This window comes from Poecilia formosa, unplaced genomic scaffold, assembly GCF_000485575.1.
Source record: "Poecilia formosa unplaced genomic scaffold, Poecilia_formosa-5.1.2 Scaffold5, whole genome shotgun sequence".
Lineage (NCBI taxonomy): Eukaryota > Metazoa > Chordata > Actinopteri > Cyprinodontiformes > Poeciliidae > Poecilia > Poecilia formosa.
In genome coordinates, this window is record NW_006799944.1 from 1611712 (window position 1) to 1624819 (window position 13108).

Genomic DNA, 13108 nt, shown 5'->3' on the forward strand with positions numbered 1-13108 from the left:
GATGCTTGCCAAGCGCTGTGTGCAGAGGGGTTTTTGCTACAAATGTCACTGGTTCATTAAATGAAGTGCAGTAACAACATATTATGTTTGTTGCATTTGAATTCTTGGTGCATCGAGAAGCGTTTGGCGAGCAAGGCCCTACCTGCCCGCGGTGCGGTTATGTCTTTAAGTGATCTATAAAACGTTATTATTTAAAACAAGCCCTTTATGGATTGCTTACGAGACATGCTTAGCACATGATTGATCTGACCTTTTGCAGACTGTCGTTCTTTGGGAAAACACCAGCCTTAACCTTTTTTAGTTGGATTACTCCACCAGCACTCTGGCATGTGTGCGTGCGTGTATGCGTGTGTGTGTTTCTCAAAAAGGTGTTTGCATGTCTGGGCTTTGCTGTGGAAGCACATGTGTTTGTACGCGCAGCAAAATGCCATCAACCAACGCCTGCCGAATATGCTTTTATAAGGTTTGCTTCACAGAGATGAAAATAATACATTGCTGATTGATTGATCAATCATGTCTGAAAGGGTATCAGAGTCTGCATGAGACACAGTGTGTGTGAGATTCTGTGTCTGCGTGTGCAAGCCAAGGCCTGATGCAGAATAGAGATTGATGGAGGCTTGCCGTAAGGAGGATACTCAGTTATCTCCTTGTAATTAAAATCCACCTCATAAAGATTATTGACTCCCCCACCGCACAAACCAGCATGCCGCTGTGCTTGGCAGGGTTTGCAAAGCGCTTCTTAAAAAATGAAAAATAGCATATTAAGCAGCACATATTTCCCATTTATGTGGAACATTTAGATGTGGTTAAGTTATCGTAATGTGCAATAAAACCTGGATGTGAAATTTGTAATCCACTTTGGAAAATTGCTTGCTATATTGCTTTAACATTCCCTGAAAGAGCTTTTGAGATGTGTGTGCCAGGTTTATTGTATGCTATAATTTAAAAGTCCTCAATGCGAGGCAGTAAATATAAATTTATTAGTGCTGGGTTTAAAAAGCCAGACTGAGGTGGGATGAATGACAGGATGCTTGAGTGTTTACAGTCTGCGAGTGCGTACAGTGTGTGTTTTTGGTGCGTGCCAACTGAGAATGTGCTCCCTCGGCTCAGCGCACAATAAAAGAGATGAGAGAGTGCGCTTGGTGGGAAGGACTGCCATGTCAGTGGGCTGCTCCAAATATACTTCTTCTTTCTTACCCAAACTAAATAGCCATAATCTACATTTTCATCTATTTCTGACTGAGGTCAGTGTTTCTTTCTTGATTTTTGGGGAGAGATCAAACTTAGTTTTGATGAAAACGCATGCGATTTGTTCTACTTAAAGCAACTATAGCATACAGGCGCATCAGAAAATAGCAATGACCTCGATTAGGTGAGAAACATGTGGTAGGAATGTGCAATCTGGTTTATTTAAGCTAATTTTACATACCCTGTTAGAAACTATATGAATTTTGGTGACACTGCTTGTCTTACTGATGTATCCATCTGAACTTTTGGCCTCTTGCTTAGATCTTCAGCAGGTGGAGAGCTGCTTTTCGGGGGTCAGATCCCCTGTGTTTCCCGGGTCAGTTATCACGCAGGCCTCCAAAGGCTACGGACCCCCCAGGCTGTTCCGCTGGCAGGCCGTAAGGTATGTGTCAGAAAGACTGTGCAAATTATGTTTTCAAAGGCTGGTCAAGTGTAAAGCAGATGAAGGCCCCTTTTTAAGAAAAGGAAGAGTTTTAGATGAAAAAAAGTAAAAAAAAAAAAAAAAGAGGACATACATTTTGAATTCAAATGTCTGAGTTTGCATTGCTTCTTGGCTACTGCCGCCAGCTATAATTATCTTCAGTAGGTCTGAAAAAAGTATTAATCTCACAGTAAAGTAGCTTCTGTCCTAAATGTTACCTAAATAATTCTTATCTTTTTAAATAAAAAACCACTCAAATGATGCTCTGAGTTGTAAGTCTTCGACACTTGCAAACATTCAGAAAAGCTGAAATTAGGTTCTCATACAGTGTTACAAACGTCACTTTACTCAACCCCAAGAACCTGTCTGAATTTTTCTTCGATCCGCAAACTTCAATTTCTTCTAAGAAGAACAAAAAGTTGTGTATAAACGTGAAGTGGAAAGGAAAGGAGACAACAACGTATTTTAGAAATGTAAGCAGAAAATTGTGGTTTGCGTTTATGTTCATACTCCCACTTCTCAAGTCAATACCTTGTATAACTACCTTTTTTACTAATATTACTGCTGAAAATCGTTTTGGGGTATGTCTCCACCTGCTTTGTATATCCTGAGACTGAAAGGTTTCCCTCTTCTTCTTGTGAAACATCCACACAGTGGCTATATGTGTTCAGTGTGACATTAGGTGTTAAGTTGGACCACTGCATGACAGTCAAAATAATTTTATTTCATTGGTTTTATATAATTTGAGCATATGAGGCTTAAAATGACTCTCTTTAAGCAATGTGACCCTTCTTGTTACTTTCCCATAAAGGCAACTTTTATGGAGTGCACAACCCTGTTTTGTCAACAGAATATCCCATCTGAGCTGTGAAGCTCCTCCAGAGTAACTATGAATCTGCAGGCTGCTTTTGTGATTCATGTTCTTATAAGTGAAAAACCAACTGTGACTTGAAAACTGAGGTACATCCTGGAACAAGATTTTACTGTACCTTAATCCCCTTCTACTTACTAATTTGAGGACTTCTTGCTCTGGGTTCAGGCAGATTAGAATAAGAGGAGCTGAACAGGAATGCAAACTAAACCACTGCAGTTTTATATGCTAGCACAACTTTGAAAAACATTTGTCATTTTGTCCCTGCTTGTCAGCTGTCCAGTACATTGTGTTGTTTTTTCACATAAAATACCAGTAAAATTTGATCAGTGCTGATGGTTGAAATGCAGCAAAATGTGAAAAGTTTCAAGGGGAGGCGAGTCTGAAAATGTGTGATCTGAGTTTTCCAACTTTAAATATTCCTAATTTTTCTTTCCTCTCTGACATCTGATCATCTTCTCCAAAGGATGTCTTGTTTCCTCCATAAAGCCCCTCCTCACCCACTTTCTCACTCATCAAACCATAATTCACTTCAGAGGGAAGCATCATTAATGCACAGTAGGACCCAGCAGCTTGATGTGTGCTAATTATATTGTGTGTTTTACACGCTGGATGACTTTTGCTTAGTCAGTGATGAGCTCAGGCTCTGGTAATTGTTTTTTGTGGTGTGATGAGTTTATAAAACCCTGTCTGTGCATGATTATCTGAGCACCTTATGTATGTGTAAGCCCTCCATTTGTTCATTTCTGCGCAGAGGATCTGTGGAGGTTTTCGTTTTACCACGAGAGCATAGACAACCCTGCTTGTTTGTGCTAATGTTTGAGAAGTTATGCATTGCGCCAATGTGCATACAAGTGAAGAGCCTCCTCTGTTTTTCACACCTAGCCCAAAAGACAGGATTATTCTGCAGCTCCACACATCACACGCCTCTGTGAACTTCATGATTAACAAACAGTCAAAATTTCCAGATCGTTCTGACACATTAAAACGACATGCAGTTTTAAAATCCATCATTCCCCCCCACAAAACTTTGACATGCACGTTCAACCATGACACTACACTCTGCATCGCCCGCATTCTTCACAACCAAGGTGATCCTTTTAGTGCTATACATCACTCAGTACCATAGCTAGAATTGTAGCTTAGCCTGGGGCTAATCACGGTGATTGGAGGTGTCCTTTGGCTCACCTGGGGGCTTCCAATCCTATTAGGCCAACAGTCCTGAGCCTAGCGTACCCAGCAGCCGCTCGTGTTTGATCACTGGTGCTTAGAGCCCACACTTGTCCTCTTATGTTGGTGTTAAGGCACGGAAAAGAGGAGCAGCAGGGTGGGGGTTGAGGAGGAGGGGTTAAAAAGTGATCTCCTTAACTCTCTAGGGGGGCAGAGGGAGCACTTCTCTGCTCCTCCAGCTGGAGTTGGTCTTTAAAACTTCTGATATCACTTGAAAGGCGGAACACTGCAAGTTTCTCTCTCTTTTTTTTTCACTGAGCAAAACAGCAAGATGGAGAGAATGCCAGAGTGAGAGATGGGAAGAGGAGGACTGTAAAAAGACGCATGTGGATGTGTGTGTTGTAAGCTCACTTCAAATGTGCACAACTCAGTTTGCTTTTCAGCCCTCTTGTCTTGATACTTGTTCTTTCCTCTTCTTACCTTTTTATCTTTCCATCTTGCCTTCATCACTCCCTCTTTGAGTCTACCTCCTAACTAATACACTCCCGAACTCCATGCCCATCACTATCGCACTGCTGTGCACCCCCCCCCACCTCCAAACCTCTCTTTCTTCCTTGGACCGCAAGCACAAGGGAAGAGCCATGTGTTTCCAAAGTGGACTGGATGGAAAATCGAAGCAGGGCTTCTGTGTTTATCAAGCCGCAGCTCCGTCACCTTGCTCCTACTCCCATCTGGAGGCCCGGGCAAATTGGTGACAGCATCAACAACCCAGCAGCACACATGGCCTTTTTTCTCTGTGCACATCTACACACACACACACACACACACACGCGTGCACGCACACAAACACAGCATAGCACCTTGGCCTGTTTAGTTTTATTGCTGGTGTCAGGTGAGGAGGTGGAGGCAGGAGCGCTGTCTAATGTTCAGCTTACACACATATACACTCCCAGAAACACTCACACACAGCCATTTCCACCCCTGCTGACACCTTGGCTAACGAGACCTGTGAACTGCACAGACAGAACTCCGAGACTTGTCAGAGTCCCACTCATTTAATGCCAAGACCTGGCCCCAGCTGTAGCCCAACAGGGTTTCAGCTGGGGCCAGGTCCCAGCTGAAACCCTGGGACGTTGTGTCTCGGTTCACACCGAGACACAACGAGCTGAGCAGTGATATACTGAACATGAGTCTGCCCTAACTATTGCTTCTTCGGCTTAACATGGTAAAAGCAATACGTTTTTGCTTGTATTTTGCTAGAAAATGCAAAGGAATGTTAAATTTCAGCTTCATTTTGTCTAAGGTTTGCCACTCCTGTTTGTTTTCCTATGTCTGTGTAATGGCACATTGCCATTTAATTGTGTGAGTAAAAAGACTCTTGGTGTCTCTGGAGGAACTGCACAGTTTCGCAGATCAGGGAGGAGAATCTGTCAAAAAGGGAATTAGGAGGCTGAAGCAGCCCAAATCTTATGCAAGAGTGGCAAAAAGAAATCCGTTGCTGAAAGTCAGTTTGAATGTACCTGTTTACAGATGCTGACTGAGCTTGTGCTAATTTGCACAGATGATTGAGCAAAATCTTCCATCTCTAGATGTGCAAAGCTGGGACAGACTTACCCCGAAAGGCTTGAAGCGGTAATTGCTTCATAATGGTGTTCTACGAAATATAAAATCTGGAGACTGTGTCAACAATAAAATTAAATAATAATTAAAAAAAACAAACAAACATATGTATTTGTTATTTCTCTTCCTCAATGGTACCTTGTGTTGTTCAGTCATGTCAAAGAACGTATACTGAAGTTGTGAAGAAGTTCCATTTTTTCAGTGCACCGCAGGCTGGTTGTTGTCTACTCAGTATCCTTTTGTTGCTCCGTCTTTTTCTTTGCACAGATCTTACAAGTTGAGCATAAAGAAGAGCTTACTTGAGTGAGAGTCCTACATGGTCTTGCTACCTTGAAATTAACTGCACAAACAGTGTCCAGCCATTGTTCCTAAGCACTTATAGCGATGCCATTTAAGAGAGTATTGATCAACCCAATGCAGGGTCAATCACTGGATCAATGATGTGTGGGCTGGCCTGTTAGAAGCCTGTTTGACTGTATGAATGAGTGGAAGGCTGGAAAACAGTCCGATAAACAGGCCTGTAATGAATAGATTCATGGACGGATTCGCTTTTGGAAGGGCTCTGGGGCTGATGCATGGAGGGCATCAATGTCAGGTGTTAGAACTTGTGTTGGTCTAAATAGTTAACTTGTTTGACTTCCTTTGTGTCTGATTTGTTTATTCCGTGCAGCATGCTTTTCAATAAATGTTCCTATTCAACAAAAGCTTGTTTAACTGACACATACCATCAAAAAGCAGCTCTTAATAAAGTGTGAATTTAACTCGGCAGAAGAAACAGAAGAAAAAAGTTTTCGCCTCATCAGAGGTCATACAAAGAAAAACAGAAAGCAGAAAGAACTTGTTTTACTTAACTATGAAATGATTTGGCAAGCCAGACCCTCATTTATTGACATTTTTATTTAATAATTTTATTTAAGTCATACGATTGAAAATTACCAAAAAGGAAGTTAAACTGAATGTTGCAAAAGCTCAAATGATCCTGTCTGAAAAAAAAAAAAAGAATAGATGCCATATTTGTGTTTGGTTCTAACAGGGTTGGAGTTTGGGATGAAGAAATAAGCAAAAAAATAAAAAAATAAAATAAAAATAATAATTTCAAACATAATAATAAACAATATAACAATTAAGAAAAAATATAGAAAAATGCCATATATTGACTTCTATGTAAATTCAATTTACTTATGCAGTGTAATTAAAAATCTGTATGCCCCTTGGGGTGGATCATATTTTACAAAGTTACATCAACAGTCTTCCAACCAAATCAAATGCAATTAATTCCCTTCAAAAGTCAGTTTTTAAATAGAGTCCACCTCCATGTAATGTAATCTTAGTATAAATTCAGCTGTGAATGTCTGAGGGGGAACATTAGACATCAAACACTATAATGAAAACTCAGGAAGGGTTCGCTCATAAAACAATATCCCACGCCTGTAATGTCCCAGAGAATCCTGTTCAATCCATTATCTGGATTTCAAACCTATCAGGTCATGTTCATCCATAGGATTCTATAAAACTTGCCCTTATGGAAGAGTGGAGTGGCATATGGAATATCATACTTGAAAGAAAAGAACAAGTCCTGGTTAAAGTTTTCCTCAAGCCGTGTAGGAGAATACCTTTTTTCAGTCTCCATCCAAAGTACGATGTGTGTAGAGGTAGATAAACGCTAAGCATCACTCTGAACATACCGACAACCAGGGTAACAAATGGTGGTGGTCCAGGGAATGCTTTTCTTTGGTCAAAGTTGGATGGATCCTGAACACAGGGCATCCTGTAAGAAAGCCTTTAAGAGGCTACAAAAGACTCTGGAGGAGAGGTTCACCTTCCAACCAAACAGGAATACATCAGTAAACATATAACCACATATAACCAGCCCTTTACTGAGATTGTTTGGAGAAAGAAAAGTGGATTTGTTCATTAGAACAAACCTGAGAAACTATTTGCCCCCTTCAGATTTCTTCAGCTTATATATAAATATAGTAATATCTACAACTCTTCAAATGGAGATCAGATAAATAAATAAAAACTGCTATGTTCAAAACATGAAGACAATAGTTTATATTTTATTATTAGATCAAATTCTGAATAACAAACATTTAAAAGATTTATTATTCTAAAAAATAACTTCTTGAAATTTCTGCTGTTAAGCAGTTTGACCTGTTGGCAGATGAAGTTCAAGCCTTTGTTTTGTAGCTCATTGCTAAGTTACTTGTACTAGTTGTAGTTCTTTATAGATTTTTACCAGGGCACATGGGAAAAAAAACTGACATTGAAACTTTCCCAAACTTAAAATTTTAAGATGATTATACGTCTCTTTTGTTCACTCAATGTTTAGAGGTTGCTGATTCTGTTTTTTAAAATCTGCATTCTCTACTTTAAAAAAAACAAAGCAATATCCGAAGAAAATAAAAGAAAACGTGTTTTTCATTCATGCTAATACTTGCAACTCTCATTTACTGCATATTTAAAGGTATATTAATGGCAAAGGAGAATGGGAGGTTTGGGGGAGGTATGGATTAAAAACAGTCACATTCATTAGCATTTTCTTTGTGGATTGTTATGATGAGATGTTTGTACCAGGGTTGATTGACCTACTTACCCAGCCTCTGGCAGCACAAGTTGAAGAAATAAAGTATAATGCAACACAAGGGAGAGGTGTAGATCCCTTTAATATTCTTACATGTGAGACTCATGTGAACGAACGCACACAATCATTCATCAGGGGCTCACAGGTCATGCCTCCTGACGAAGTGAAAAAGACGAAAAGCTTATTTAAAATTCTGTCAGAGATGTCAATTGTGCCCTCTGCATATTTCTATGCAAAATTTTGTAAATAGATCCTTTGTAAATAGCATCTCTCTTGCCAATCACTCTGTCTGCTCTGTGCATAGCAGCATTAAAAATTGATCTTTAGCCCGCACCAGGGTGAAATGCTAACATCGCTGCCAAATGTCTGATTAAAAAGAAAAACCTTTAATCTTTGCTTAAAAGTGTCTACTGCTTTGGCATGCCTTCCCCTGTGCTCCTCCATCTTCCAAGGCTACGGAGGAATAAAGGGGGGTGCGGGGGGTCGCCATGGGTGAAATGGGGTCACGTTTCATGTAGAGTCAGCGCTGTACAGTGATATAGCTCAAGAGGTGAGGGATTTAACCGAGGGAAGATCTAGAAATCGACAGGCATTGCTCTCCTCTGAATTTAACCTCAAGTCAAAGGTTAAAAACACATCTGAGAATTGCACAACTGGGAATAAATATGTTGGCAACCCTGCCAAAAAGACGCTGAAAATCTATGCTTAAACATGAAAGTTAACAAAAACCAGCGGGGCTTTATTGACAAGAGAATGCAAGGTGGTTTAAACTCTGTCCTGGTTAAAGCTCATGGACAGAGGTGTATTTTCTTTTAAATAACAGCATCATTGTAATAAAAATGCAGCAAGGTAATAAATTGTGAATGTAAATGTAAATATAATGTGATTTCAGAAAACGATCAAGTTTTTACAAGTCAAAGAAAGGGCAGTGAGCACTGAATGCAGATGAAGCATAGCTGAAAAACAGCTTGGATCAACACAAAGATGCAAGTTTCCAGCTGATGTGTTGGCTTTATTAAACACGTTGCTGAACCAGCAACTTTAGATTGTCTTGAATTTTGATTTTGTTTGACTTTTTCCCATTACAGTGTTGAAGACCAAGCAGAGTGGGATGGACTCTGTTGCAAGGGGTTCAAAATTATATGTTTAAGAATATGACTCTGATGAGCAGCAAGTCATAATAAATGCTGATGTGGAAAAAGAGGCTAAAGCAAATGCCCCAAGAAGATCATGTCAATCATCTTTTGAACTTAAACTGGTATGAATCTGTTTATTTTCCCGTTTGTAATACCCGGGTTTTGCTTGTGTCACCTCAGTCATGACAGGACTTTGAAAAGTGACGTTTGCTGCCCATTTCCACTGGTTTTGACTGGAAGGATGGTAATGGTAAAACCTGTGCTGAAGGAGGTTGGGCTAAATGGTTCAACTGGACAAAGTAAGAGCTGATTATTTTTGTAACCTCTGGGGGATGATGCAGCAGTTTTGCTTCTCACAGACAGATATATGATTTCACTGGTCACTTTATTCAGTATTCTTCATATACCTCTTATTTACAATAACATGGCTTTAAGAAAGTTAAAGCTAAGTTAATGTAATGGGAATTTTGTTTTTCAAATCCAATCTCTGGCCATGAAATTTAAATAATAACCTGGCAGCTCTGGAAAAAGAGCCCAGAATGATAAAGAGACAGAATGCAAGAAGAATAAGAAGAGAGAAACGTGTTGTGCGCAGGAGAGACGATGTTGTTTGCTTTTCAGGGAGCAGAGGGGAGAATGGACAAAAACTCTTTCTCACGTCAGAGAACTTGAAGGCAATTTCTCATCGCTGAAACCTAGAGAAAGAAAACTGTGCAAGCGAAAAAGAAAACACCTACCTGTTTCCACCCCCTCCCCCTTTCTTCTTTATTGACTTACTTCCACTGCCTAAAGCCCAATCTGTAACTCAGTTCGCAGCGAATCAGAGCCCTCCTGACTGATATCTGTCTCCTCCACCTTCCCCTCCCGTTTCGTTGACATCCTCATTGCCCGTCCGTTGCTTGCGCCTCGCGCTTTCTTCAATCCGTGCTTTTATGGATGAGGTACAGTACGGCAATGAATGATGCAGTGTGGCAAATTCTGCTTGATTAAGTGGCACAGCCCTCAAAGCATTAAGTGAGGAATATATTTTCACTCACCTCTCAGAATCATTCAGAGGGCTACAAAACTGTCACCCAGAGTCCCACAAACACACACTAACTCACAGCACTCCCACCCCTCCACGGTCTCTCTATCATTCAGGTGTTTACTGTCATTCATACTCAGGGTTTTGTATAATCCTCTCACCACACCTGAGTGCTCCCCACTCTGTGTCACTGGATTAACTCCCTCCTCTCTCCTCCTTGTCTCTCCCCTCCCTCCCCCTCTCTCCTCCAGCTCGGAGACTTTTTTTATTATTATTATTATTTTGCATCACAGTCATTCTTTTACACACGCTGTCATTTCTTATGTAAATAGCCGCAGATAAAGAGACAGCAACAGACATTTTAAGATTTACACACGCTGCTCGGTGGTGTATGTTTTCAGTCATCCCCTCTCATCAGCCAGTTTGTTTGCAGAAGTGTCTGTGCTTGTAGCCATAAATTAGGGGTTGTGATTTTACTCATTGAGACAAAAGAGAAAGACAATGAAAACATGCATAAAACAAATGATGTGGAGAAGGTGTGAGAGAGAGAGAGGGAGAGATGGAGGGGAGGAGGGTGAAGTGAAGGCAGAAATGGGCCAGTGCGCGTACTCTGCTCCACTTTCACTTCGCGAAAGGCTTCATTAAGAAGTCTGTTTCCAGAGTGTGGTGGAATGTGCGCGTGTGCGTTCGTGGGTTGCCGTGTGTTTCGGGCACAGGCAACACATGCGTGCTTGCTCGTAAAATTATTTGTGTGCTCGGTGAAAGAGATCCCCTAAATTATTTATGCACAGAAGTCTCTAATTGGTATCAAGTTTTTAAATGGGGTCAAATGAGCAGTTTCATGCTGTGTTTCTCTTGCCTTAAGTCTGTTTCATTACATTTGAGCTGCAGAGCCGCCGCGTTATTGAACTTGAACCTCCAAATTTCTTTCCTTCTTTGTCTCTTTCTGTCTTTTTTCTCTTTCTATCCTGCTTTCTTTCTTTCCTTCTTTCTTCCTCCCTCTTTTTCATCTTAATAAAGTTGTTTGAATCCATTTACTCATGTCTGTTTAATATGGCAAAGCATAAACATCAGAAGTCCACGCACACACTTATTCACACACACACACACACACACACACACACACACACACACACACACACACACAGAGCCAAAGGCAGCGCACAGAGCTGGTATTAGATTAAAGCCCTCAAATAAAGCCAATTAGAATTATACAGCGGACTGATGAAAGCAACGTTAGCAGGGCCGTTCCCTCACCTCCTCACAGAAACGTGCGACTGTGCAGCATTGCAGTCCAAAGACATTGCATTCATAAAGGATCTTTTTTCATAGGTTTTGTTTTTGCTTGTTTTGTGCAAAGACAGAACAGATAGTGTCCGGTTTGTGTTGATGTAGTACAAAGGCAGTTTTCCTTCCATCTCCTACCCAACTGTGGAATAAGAACATGTAATCTAACACCAGGAAAAAAGAAAACACTGGTAGAATCATTGTCTTAATGGAAGATTCATTTTTCACCAATTCACATCTCTTTTGAATCTTCTTGCAGGATTCTTCCAGAGTTGTCCGGAGCTCCATTCATCTTCCCAACTCCACTGACCAGCCTCCATGTCTCCTGAAGACCAGCAGTCACACATCATTATGCTGCCGCCATCATGTGTCACTGTGGGGTTGGTCTGTTAAAATTTCATTTTGTTCTTATCTAACAGAACCTCCTCACATTCCTGCTATTTCTCGTGCTTAAGCTGCAAAAAGGGCTTCTGATGGCTGTTCATGAACATTTTCTTCTTTTCTTACCACTCCTACATAAATCCCAAATATGAAGACAACTAATAGTAAGAATTAAAAAAAAAGCATTATATTATGTGGTTATGATGTTTCAAAGTGTGAAAAAAGTCCTCTCACCAAACAGCGTAGAGCAACTACAACAAAGACAAATGTAAGAGGAACTAGTAAATGATAAAGTTAATTCGTCAATCAATTTGTTTCTTTTTTTTTCTGAATGCACACATGCTGAAGACTAATTATCAGTTGTAAACCTCCTAAGTTTTTTCTCTCGCCTTAAATTATGAACTGCATATCCTACAGTTTGCACAGAGTGAAAGTAAAGCATTCTCATTAAAGAAAAAAAAAAGCAATAAGGTCTCTTCCCAGATTCAGTATGAACTCAAGTGTCAAGTGAGTATACGCATATGTATAAAGCTTTGGCGGTGTGAATAATTCTGTTTTTTTTTTTGTTTTGTTTTTTTTTACTCCAAGTTACTTCTTTGCTTGCACATACATACACAATGAAATACCCATGTGTCATAGCTGGAACAGACTGCATACATATTAAACCAAAGCATGTGCAGCGTCTGCAGAGACCAAAAGGCTCACAAAAGCTCAAGACGGGAGGGAAAAAAAAAGTGAGAGTGCAGAGACGAAAGAAGAAACAACAAAAACAAAGACGAGGGAAATGGAGTGTTACATGACACAGCCTTTGCCTCAGCCAGGTCTGCAACGAGGATGGACAGGACAGGAAATGGTTACTCATCAATCACCCTCCAGTAGACGAATGAAAGGGAGCGTTTTACAGGACAGAGAGGTCGTGGGAGACGAGGAAAGATCCAAGAAGAAGCAGACAGAACAGTCTTTAAGAAATCCTCGCTATGTTGCAGTTTTTTTTGTTTTTTTGTAACTCTGTCTGGGTCGGCTTCTCACATTTGTTTTGTTGCAGGGCAGCAAGCCCATATAAAGTTTTTACAGGGACTTGGAAGGTACTTGGTTAAAAAAAGATGATGCTTGGGCTTGTGGTTTAGTCATTTAAAACCACAATGATTTGTTGTTCTCAGTGTTATTTTAATATTTATATTTCTTCAGTTTGTTTTGTGAGTATTTTTTTTTTCACAAATGCAATTTACAATCATGTTCAACTACATATAAACTGAGAAGAACCTCCACCAACTGTAAGGTTTTCAATCTGTTCTAATCTTTATGTTCCTTACAGTATAAACAGAAATAGTTATTAATGCTCAGTCACAAACCCAAACCTCCTGGA

The 13108-nt window shown here is 40.3% G+C and overlaps 1 long non-coding RNA gene across 1 annotated transcript; it reads left to right on the top strand.

Annotated features, from left to right (window-relative positions):
- Positions 1-1471: 1471 nt before the first annotated feature.
- Positions 1472-12464, top strand: LOC107837476 (uncharacterized). Its single transcript, XR_001663485.1, has 2 exons — positions 1472-1630; positions 11621-12464. It is a non-coding gene; the product is annotated as an uncharacterized LOC107837476 (long non-coding RNA).
- The last annotated feature ends 644 nt before the right edge of the window (positions 12465-13108 follow it).